Here is an 11,751-nt window from a genome sequence, read left to right as displayed (position 1 = left end):
CCCTACTGCTTACTGGCCCTGGCATTCCCCTACACTGGGGCATAGAACCTTCACAGGGTCAGGGGCCTCTCCTCCCATTGATGGCCAACTTGGCCATCCTGTGCTACATATATGCTGCTGGAGCCATTAGTCCCACTATGTGTACTCTTTCGTTGGTGTTTTAGTCCCTGGGAACTCTAAGGGTACTAGTTAGTTCATATTGTTGTTCATCCAAATGGGCTGCAAACCCTTCAGCTCCTTGGGTCATTTCTCTAGCTCCTTCATTGAGGACCCTGTACTTAGTCCAATGGATGGCTGTGAGCGTCTACTTCTCCATTAGTCAGGTACTGTCAAAGACTCTCAGGAGACAGCTATATCAGGCTCCTGTCATCCACCACTTGCTGGCATCCAAAAGAGTGTCTAGACTTGATGGTTGAATATAGGAAGGATTCCCAGGTGGAGTAGTCTCTGAATTGTCCTTCCTTTAGTCTCTGCTCCGTAGTTAGTCTCTACAACTCCTTGCATGGGTATTTTGTTCCTCCGTTTAAGAAGGAATGAAGTAGCCACACTTTGGTCTTCCTTCTTCTTGAGTTTCTTACGGTTTGTGGTTTGTACTTTGTGCATTCTGATTTTCTGGGCTAATATCCACTTATCAGAGAATGCATACCATGTGTGTTCTTTTGTGACAGGGTTAAGGAGCTTTATTTATAAGACTAGAAACTGGAAACCATCCAGATGTCCCTCAACAGATGAATTTGTAAAGAAAATGTTTCATTTATACAATGGAATACTATGCAGTTATTATACAAGGACAAAAAAGGTCTTAACAACATTGATTGCATTCATGGGGTTTCTCTCCAATGTGTGTTATGTGTTCTTTTATGATGTACGAGACCATATTGACTTGAAAAGGCTTTGCCACATTGATGACACTCATAGGGTTTCTCTCCAGTATGTGTCCTTCTATGTTTTTTAAGATGACTGTGTTGTGCAAAGGCTTTATCACACTCGTTACATTCAAAAGGTTTCTCTCCAGTATGTGTTCTTCTATGTTCTTGAAGGTAACTCTTTCTTGCAAAGGTTTTATCACACTGGTTGCATTCAAAAGGTTTCTCTCCAGTATGTGTTCTTCTATGTAGTTTAAGGCCAATGATTCTTGTAAAGGTTTTATCACACTGGTTACATTCAAAAGGTTTCTTTCCAGTATGTATTCCTTTATGACTTAGGAGCTGACAGTCTCGTGCAAAGTCTTTACCACATTGGTTACATTCAAAAGGTTTCCTTAGAGCATGTGTTCTTCTATGTCTTTGAAGGGCACTGTTTGTTGCAAAGGCTTTACCACATTGGTTGCATTTGAAAGGTTTCTCTCCAGTATGTGTTCTTCTATGTAGTTGAAGGCCAATGTTTGTAACAAGGGCTTTACCACATTGGGTACATTGGAAAGGTTTCTCTCCAGTATGTGTTCTTCTATGTACTTTAAGGTCATTGTTTCTTGCAAAGGCTTTACCACATTGGTTACATTCAAAAGGTTTCTCTGCAGTATGTGTTATTCTATGTATTTGAAGATGACTGTTTCTTGCAAAGGCTTTACCACACTGGTTACATTTGAAAGGTTTCTCTCCAGTATGTGTTCTTCTATGTATTTGAAGATGACCGTTTGTTGCAAAGGCTTTACCACATTGGTTGCATTCGAAAGGTTTCTCTCCAGTATGTGTTCTTCTATGTATTTTAAGATGACTGTTTCTTGCAAAGGCTTTACCACATTGGTTACATTGGAAAGGTTTCTCTCCAGAATGTTTTCTTTTATGTATTTTAAGATGACTGTTTTGTGCAAAGACTTTACCACAATGATTATATTCAAAAGGTTTCTCTCCTGTATTAACACTTTTACGGCTTTGAGAACTGTGAGATACAAAGTTTCTACAACATTGGTTAAACTCATAGGTGTTCTCTCCAGCAACTGTTGTTTTATGTATTTGGAGACTACTGTGATATGCAAAGGCTTCAAAATGTGGGATAACTTCATAGGGATTCTCTACATTATAAATTCTTTCATGTCTTTGGGTATGACTCTGAAATGCAAAGGCTTTCCCACACTCAATAAACTGAGAGGGTTGCTCTTCGGTGTGACTTCTTTCATGCCTGCAAAGATAATTAGAATATGTCAAAGCTTTCTCACATTCAAAACACAGATGAATCTTTTCATCTTTGTGAATAAGTTTTACAATTTAGTTTAATTGTAAATAAGAACCTGGTCTTAATCTATTATCACTTTGTTTACATCCATGTAGTTCCTCATCTTCATTGTGAGTTCTTTTGCATCTTTGAAGATTCATGGGATGGGAAGAACATTGATGACATGGTTCACATTTATAGCATCCTTTTTTTTAAATGAGTTTGTTCACATATTAGAAGAGAACAGGAAGAACTCAGAGCTTTACCACATTTATTTCATTAATAAATTTTGGTATTATGTAGCACTACCAAGGCAAACAGAAGAATCTGCACATACCTAGTACTCACAGCAATTTTCTATTGTGTTGTTTTTGTAAATATACCCAATAATGTTGGAAAATGAATTATTTGTAAACTTTTATCACATTTAAAAACCTACTCAAAGTAGGGAGTACTACATAATTTCTAAGTGTGCTAGAAGGAGAGGTTGTTGCTTCTTTCAATACTCCTATGTTCACATTGCTTGTTTCCAGTATAACCAATGGTATCCCTATTTAAAAATGAATGGTATATGGATTAAGGTTTCTCCACAACACCTTTCCTGACTGTCATAAACTGTCCATCTCACAAAATTTGGCAATATTATTACAAGTATATTACTGATACCAGTTTTAGTCTATGCTTATTAGAAGCTTTTAGACACATACTTGTCACCTATTCAATGTCTATATCTTTTGCAATATCTAAGGGTTTGGAGATTAACCACACTGGTAGTTCTACATGATAACAATATTGTTCTGTGATTCAAATGGTGAGATCTGTTGAGGCATTATTTCCTTGTCTTTTTACTTAAAAGAATGCCTTGCAAACACAAATTAGATACCTGTCATTGTTGTACATGATATATTACCTTTTATATCTTCTAGAACATTGAAGATGTTCTTCAATATTATCATCTTCCCAAATGTAGCCTAAAATATATAACAGAGAATGCATGTTATATTACTGGAAGTTACACAAAATTTAATATACTACCATCAGTGAACTTTAGAACCATGATTGATTATTGCCCTCAGTCATCATCCTTTTCAACTGAAATTACAAAAACAAAGAAAGTGCTGTCCGTACATTTTAAAAAGTGAAAGGAAATTCACTGCCTTACCTATAGCAGTAAGATTCCTATATGTTTCCAGCATCACATCTTCGTAGAGACTCTTCTGAGAAGGATCCAGCAAAGCCCACTCTTCCTGAGTGAAGTTCACATGCACATCATCATAGGTCACTATACCCTAAAATATCCCATACATGTGTACGTGAGAAAATATATTGCTGAGGACATTGTAAATATATAATTCATTGAGAATATAGTCATATGATTCTAGTTATTCCTCCACTTGCTCCCTCACACAAATACTCTAATGTAATCAAGGCATTTTAGAAAGAAATTGAATAACGAATGAGCTTCATCTCTGTCATTTCTGCACCCTTGAGTAGGATGAAGCCTTCCACATGAAATGTCAATTGGACACATAAAAACACCCAAGGAAACAGTTCAACAGTGCTGAGCACACATCAGATAAACTGTTTGAACAAGTACTAACTAAAAAAAAAAATGATGAACACACTGGGTGCATTCACTCATGCCTTAATCCCAGCAATCAGGAGGAATACACAGGTGTATGTCATTGAGGTGGATGTCAGCCTCATCTAAAATATGAGTTCCAGTACAGCAACAGGTAAATATTAAAGCAATAACTCCCCTGCAAAAATCAATCAATCGAAAAAAAAGAAAGAACTAGAAAGAACTCAAAGGTCTTCACTCAAGTTCCTACAAATAATTATACATTCACTCCAGGTCTGGGACTCTTCTTTTAAAAACCTTAAGTGACCCAATTTCAACAGTAAAATTAATAAGATCTTAATAAAAGGTAATGTATGTTTAAACCTTTGCAAATGGACAGATGAAAATAGTTGCTATATAATTTTAATCATGAATTAGCAACATAGGGAAAGAGAGGTGGCTCACAAAACGTATTCCCTTTCTTGTAAATAATTGAGATTAAATTGCCAATATTTACATGGAGGTGCATAACTGTTCATTGGACCAAGTTCAGGAGTTTTTAGGCCATCTTCTGCCTACTGGGACCATCAGGTATACATGATAGACATATTCATGCATACAGGGAAAATATTCATATTCATTCAAAACTTCAAAACAAATCTCACAGGTAGTAATATTGCCTGAGAAATATAATATATTGTCTGTATGTTTCAAAATTCAAGTGTGCCTCAAGTTCAGCACATCAGCATATGTAACAAAAATGGTTGAATTGCAGAAGGAATGGCAGCTGGGAGAAGGGTAGCCCTACCCCTGGGCTAGAGGGTGAGGTATGCCAGCCACACCCAGAGGGAAGGACTGAGGTCTGCTGAGAGAACCTGACTGCCAGGTTTGGTGTGATTTGTTAAATAAGCTCCTTGACCATTTGTCCCAAGTTTACAGACTTAATAGGAGGGAGACAAAAGAATGAAATGATTTAATTATATTCTCAAAACTTATTTTTAAAAGTTGAGACTTATTTTTTAAAGTGAGACACACATTATCGTCCAATATTCTTCACGGATGTAATGGATGTACTAGAGCGCAGCAGGTGTTCCATCTTTCCTCACTCATTCTGCATTTTCGAACAGGTAAAATAGCAGTCTTCTTAGGCACACAACACCAGTTCGTCTACATCTTGTCTTGCTTGTACTGGCATAAATACAGAAATTTGGTTTCTAGAAATAACTTCAGTTTCTCATCCAGATTGCTGACGGCCTTGATGTGGGACACACACACACACACACACACACAGATGGACAGTATGGACTTTTACTGATTGTCTAAAATTGACTACCTGACTACACATTGTTATTGCCATCTACTGTCAAAGTAGAAAGCTACCAGCACCTGCCCCCAAATCCAGCCAGGACACTCATTCACTGGTCTGTTTTTCCTCTCACAGAGCAGGCAGAGTCCAATATACATCATTCCTTAATGTTGGTTGTAAACCTATAATGCCACCTTAAGCAGCTTGCTGGGGTCCTGTTCTTTGCTATCACAATGGGCCTAGTGACTAACTGTAAACTAGAGTTGTCTTGATTGTTATGGTTTGGAGACAAATGTCTGGACAATCCTTGTAAACAAATATGTATATGACCATCCTAATCTCTACAAGCCTCATTAGAATACTCCATGTCTCTCTGGTGCTTTAGAGGTTGACCTCCCTTAACCGCACTCTAATTGGTGTCACATACTATTTCTTAAACATTAGCTAATTCTTTACATCACCAATTCTGCTCTTTTAAATCACAACTTAATATTGGAATGCTACCCATCATATGATATGGCTTTTACAGTCTTCACAAACAATGCCACAATTACTCTAACTAAACTACACACAGACACACAAAACAACCAAAAAGGAGAACTTCAGATCAATACCACTTATGAATATTGATGAAATGATTGAATTCACACTCAATAAAATTCTTGCAAACTGAATCTAAGAACACAGCAGAGCCATCATTCAGCGCGACCAAGTAGGCTTCATCCCAAGGATGCAAGATTGGTTCAATACACAAAAATCCATTAATGTAATCCACTAAAAAAAAAAAAAAAAAATCACATGATCATCTCCTTAGATGCGGAAAAAGCACTTAACAAAATACAGCACCCCTTCATGTTAAAGGTATTGGAGAGATCAGGAATTCAAGTCCCATACCTAAAAATAACAAAAGGAATTTACTGCAAACCAACAGCAAAGATCAAACTAAATAGAGACAAACTTGAAAAAATCCCACTAAAATAGGGGACAAGGATGCCCACTATTCCCATATCTATTCAATATAGAACTTGAAGTGCTAGTTAGAACAATAAGATAACAAAAAGAGATGAAGGGGATACAAATTGGAAAAGGAGAAATAAAGGTATCACTACTTGCAAATGAAGTGATAATATACATAAGAGACCCCCAAAATTCTACCAGAGAACTCCTCTAGCTGTTAAACAACTTCAGTAAAAGTGGCCAGGTATAAATTTAACTCAAATAAATCAGTAGCCTTCATTTGTACAAATGATAAACAGGCTGAGAAAGACATTAGGGAAACAATTCCCTTCCCAATAGTCACAAATAATATAAAATATCTTGGGGTAACTCTAACCAAACCAAGTGAAAGACCTTAGTGATCAGGGAAATGCAAATCAAAACAACCCTGAGATTACACCTTACACCAATCAAAATGGCTAAAATCAAAACCTCAGGTAACATGTTTTCAAAGACATGGAGAAAGAGGAACACTCCTCCATTGCTGGTGGGATTGCAAACTGGTACAACCACTCTAGAAATCCATCTGGAGGTTCCTCATAAAATTGGAAACAAATCTACCTGAAGACTCAGCAATACCACTCTTGGGAATATACCCCCCAAATGCCCCACTAGGCCACAGGGAACCGTGTTCTATATGTTAAGAGCAGCCTTGTTTGTGATAGCCAGAAAATGGAAATAACCCAGATGTCCCACCACAGAAGAATGGATACAGTAAATGTGGTTCATTTACACAATGGAATACTACTCAGCTGTTTAGAACTACAAAGAGATCTTACACCTACATATTAAATGCTAAGAGCAGAACTTTTAGAAGGTAGTAAAGAAGTGATGGCTCTCGGGTTTGTCATTTTGCAAAGGATTTTTCTACACACAAGCCCCTGTACGAAATGTTTATTATGGAGGCAGATGTGGCCACCACATGTGCACCCTTTGCTAAGCTGCTTGTTCCTCCCCTTTTTGAGAGATGACCTGCCCTTGCCATGTCTGGCGTTTAGAGCTTGCCTGAGCTCCCTCACAGCACCCAGCAGACACACTCAGATCCTATCACACAGGACAATTCACGCTTGCTCAGTTATACAGAGGAACAGTCAGACTTGGTCACCAGGAAAGCCTCTTTTCTGACTGCCAGGTCAGAGTGGAGGTTCTGATTGGCTAGTGAGTCTTGAGTGACATGAGCACCACCCCTAGGGTTAACAAGTACTGAAAAGAAACTGCCCAGTGGTTCCAGCCTGGGACCAGTTCTTTTCCAGATTGGCAGATTTACATTACATTTACATTTCAGTGGCACTAGCGCCATTCCTCCAATACTCTACCTCTGTGCTCTCCCACCAAGCCTAACCCACAACTCCAGATCCCTGCTGTGCAGCTGCCTGTTTCTTCCCATCTTGGGCAGTGACCATGTGCTGAGCACTTTGCTAATTTGGACTTTGCCTGAGCCCCAGTCACAGCACTCAGTAGGCACTCACTGTTCTTCGCCTGGAGTCAGGCTGGATAGCTTCCATGTCCATCACTCAACTTACAGTGGAGTTACTAATCTGTCCCACAAGTGAACCGGTGCACAGAATATTATCAACTAAAGAGAGATTTTCAGAAACAAGATTATGTTTAGCAGCTTCAGGCTGGATTCAGGTAAACAGCAAGTACATTTTACCTGATAATTATGAGACAACCCTTAGAGCAAAGAAGGAAACACATGGCAAACACTGTGGAGCACTATTGTTAACCAGCACATCTTCTTCAATGGGTCTGTAAAACAAACAACAGCAAACTCACAGCTATAATAGTAAAGGTTCTCCAGGTGAACAAAAATGATAGAATGAGTCTCTCTGAATTATGTAGAAAATGTATTTATTAGAATGGCTCACAGGCTGTGGTTCAACTAATCCAAAACTACCTATCTACCCGTGGAAAGCTGTAAATTCCTATAGTTGTTCAGGCCATGTGCCTAGATATCTCAGCTGGTCTTCCGTATATAACTGAATTTCAAAGAGATAGGCTGTAACGCTAGTAAAATAAAATAAAATTAAAATAAAATAAAATAAAATGAACTTGCTAGCCAGAGGTAGGGCAAGCAGAAAAAGTGAAAGATCTGCCATCTTCCATCTCCTTTACATAAATAGGCTGCCATCAGAAGCTGTGGCGTAGATTAAAGGTAGATCTTAGCACCTCAAGAGATCCAGATTAAGATTTTTCCCAGGTCAAAAAAATATAATTAAAAAGATCCCCCACTGTACCCAATTCTTTGGGTTTTAGTTAATTCCAAAAGTAGTCAATTTGACTACCAAGAATAGCTAGCACAGCATGCAAAACAGAACAGCTGAGAAAGATTTTCTCCCCGTGGAAGGTAAGGAGAACGCCCTGAAATTGAAAATACCTCTTGTAATTACATCAAGGACGGTCTCTCGTGATTCCTTGGATGTACGTCCTCCCGAGATTTGAGTGGGGATCTCCCCCAGGGGTCTTTCACTTCAATGTCGAATGTTCGAATCTCGAATGCTCAATCTCCTGAATCTCGACTGGTGCTGCACACCGCTCCCCGCCCCCACCAACACCCTCCCTAGCCCAAGCGCTCAGGACGGGGGTGGGGGGTGCTACGGACTTCCACCTACGTTCTGGTTCTAGCCGGAGTGTGAGCGAGTCCGAATGCTGAATATTGACTGCTTGCTGCCGAATGCTGAATGCTCTATGCTGTCTTTTTTTAGGTAGGCTTTAATGCCCTACCCAAAATGCTGGAGGCAGTTAGAATGGCTTAACATTCCAAGCCAGGGTTTGACTAGGAAGCTGGAACATTGGTGAAGGTCAGAGAGCAATGTCCGAATTTTCGCTTTCTTGCTATAAAGAAATGATATCTTGGTGGGACCCTGGCACACAAATACAAGGACGTATCTGGGCTACCTCTGAGTTTGGGGTGCCAGGCGACAATGCGGAGGCAGGAGACTGATTTTCCTTGAAGTTTACGCCTCAAATACCGCTGTCACAAAAAGTGTGTGGGACACAGAGACTGAAGGAATGACAATCCAGAGACTTTCTTCCCCACCCGGGAATCCATCCATAAACAGTCACCAAATGCAGACACTATTGTGGATGCCAAGAAGTGTATGCTGATAGGAGCCTGATATTGTTGTAGCCTGAGAGGCTCTGCGAGGGTCTGACAAATACAGAAGTTCATGCTCAAAGCCAACCATTGAACTGATCATGTGGTCCCCAATGAAGGAGTTAGAGAAAGGACTAAAGGAGCTGAAGGAGTTTGCAACCCCAAAGGAAGAATAACAATATCAACCAACCAGAGCTCCCAGGGTCTAAACCACCACCAACCAAGGAGTACACATGGACGGACCCATGGTTCCAGCCGTATATGCAGCAGAGGATGGCCTTGTAGGGCATTAATGGGTGAAGTGTCCCTTGGTCCTGTAAAGGTTTGATACCCCAGTGGTAGTGGAATGTGAGGGTGGGGAGGTGAGAGTGGGTGGGTAGGTGGTGTCACACTCTCATAGAGTCAGGAGGAGGTGGGATGGGATAGTGGGTTTCTGAGGGGGAATTTGGGGAAGGGGATAACATTTGAAATGTAAATGAATAAAATATCCAATAACAAAAAAACTAAGTGGTACCACTGATTAAAGTAGAAACAAAGAAAGGCCTACAAATATACTCCAGTCCTTTAAACAAGAACTATGAGATTATAGTCAAAATCAAAATCAAAGAAATCTCTGGCCAGCACTCATCCTGTGGACTCTCATTGTCTCCTTTGCCAATAATTGAAAATCAATGGGGGGATAGTTCAATTGGAGAGTTTTACTTAAAGCATACAAATGTTTCAACATTGAAGAAAATAATTTTGAATACTAAAAAGTATCTTGTTCTCTTATGGTGAAGAAAAGTATGGCTGTTAGGATCACTTAGAAATCATTTGTTTCCTATGATTAATGACAGTATACAAGTCAACACCATGCAAACTTTTTTTTTCAAGACATGGTTTCTCAGTATAGCCCTGGCTGTCCTGGAACTCACTCTGTAGACCAGGCTGGCCTGGAACTCAGAAATCCACTTGCATTGACCTCCCAAGTGCTGGAACTAAAGGCCTGTGCCACCACCACCCAGCAGACATGCAAACTTTTAAAAACCAAAAGCAAGAAAACAGATTTTTTTTCAACAGTCCACAGTTTGTACTATACTCCTAAACATCTTATTTTACACTAACTGCTTTATAAGTCATAAGGACTTTGAAAACATATATATTCACATTTTCATTTGTATGATTATGTATGAGGGAGAATGTCTTCCATATGTACACTGGTAACACACAGAGGAAGAGGGTATCAGCTCCCCTGGATCACTTAGTCAACACACTCTCTTTAAATTCAAAAGCCAACAGAAACCCAGGAACAAACTCCCACCCTAGGAAGACAAACCCAGAAATCAGCACCTAGACCTATAATCACACTGAATACAGATGCCTAGACACCAGCTTAGGAACATAATCAATAACAGTCAGCAAAATATGTCATCAACAGAACAAAACTATCCTCATACAGCAAGTCCTGAATATTCCAACACACTGAAAGCACAAGAAAAAGACCTTAAAAACAATTATGTGTAGATGACAGAAGTCCTTAAGGAGGAATGGATATAATCCCATTCATAAAAACCAGGAAAACACAATCAAACACCTGGAAAAAAGAAAAAAAAACAAGAAATTCCATATTCAAAGGGAAGAAAAACCAAGCAAACAATTGAAGGAAACTTAACTGTTCATGGCCTAAAAATGGAAATACAAACTATAATAAAACCCACAAACTGAGAAATACTGGCAATGTAACTTTTGGACTGCAAAGAGGAACTACAGTGTCAAGATTTACCCATAGAATAGAGATGGAAGAGAGAATCTAAGGCATTAAGGATACAATAGAAGGAATGGATACAAGGACAAAGAAAATGACATCTAAAAATTCCTAAAAAATTCCAGTCTTCATGTCCACTGGGGCAGATTGGCCTGTCTACCCTTCTCAAAACCTCACAGCCTGTCTGCAGGTCTCCCAGGAGATCTGCTGCACCCAGCCAGGGTAACAGGTAAGACACCCACCCAAATGTCCAAAGAAGCTGGGACCCACAAGAAGTCCAGCAGAGGCAGGTTGCCCCCCTCCCTGCAAAATCCATCTCCCTTCCCATCGGCACCTTGGCCCCTCTCAACATCCCACAGTCTACAGTTCTTCCAGGAGATCTGCTCCACCCAGCCTATCAGGTAAGACGCCGGCTCGAATAACTGGAGCACATGGAAGCTCCAGGGAGCCCAGTGGACACTGGACACTCACCCCTCTGAGTGAACACTATCTCCATTTGGTCTGCACCTCCACAGGTCTGCACCTCTTAATACCCCACAGTCTGTATGTCTCCCAGGAGATTTGCTGCAACCCAGGGACACAGGAGGAGGCTCCAGATAGAGACACCCAGGCCAATTAACTCCACCAGAGATAACCAGATGGGAAGCACAAGAACATATGTAACAGAAGCCAATATACTGTGGCACCATCACCCAATGCTCCCACCACAGCAAGCCCCAGATATCCAAACACACCTGAAAATCATGATTCTGACCTAAAATCCTAACTCATGAAGAAAATAGAGACCTTTAAGGAGAATATAAATAACTCACTTAAAGAGATACAGGAGGCCGGGCGGTGGTGGCGCACGCCTTTAATCCTAGCACTTGGGAGGCGGAGGCAGGCGGATTTCC

At 40.0% G+C, this 11,751-nt stretch overlaps 1 pseudogene; it reads right to left on the bottom strand.

Moving 5' to 3' along the window:
* Positions 1 to 578: 578 nt before the first annotated feature.
* Positions 579 to 11,751, bottom strand: part of LOC116091123 — a 16,145-nt pseudogene continuing 4,972 nt past the window's right edge.

Source organism: Mastomys coucha, unplaced genomic scaffold (assembly GCF_008632895.1).
Source record: "Mastomys coucha isolate ucsf_1 unplaced genomic scaffold, UCSF_Mcou_1 pScaffold15, whole genome shotgun sequence".
In the NCBI taxonomy this organism is placed as follows: Eukaryota; Metazoa; Chordata; class Mammalia; order Rodentia; family Muridae; genus Mastomys; species Mastomys coucha.
The sequence above is the reverse complement of the archived record's forward strand: the minus strand, read 5'-3'. Positions and strand labels throughout refer to the sequence as shown.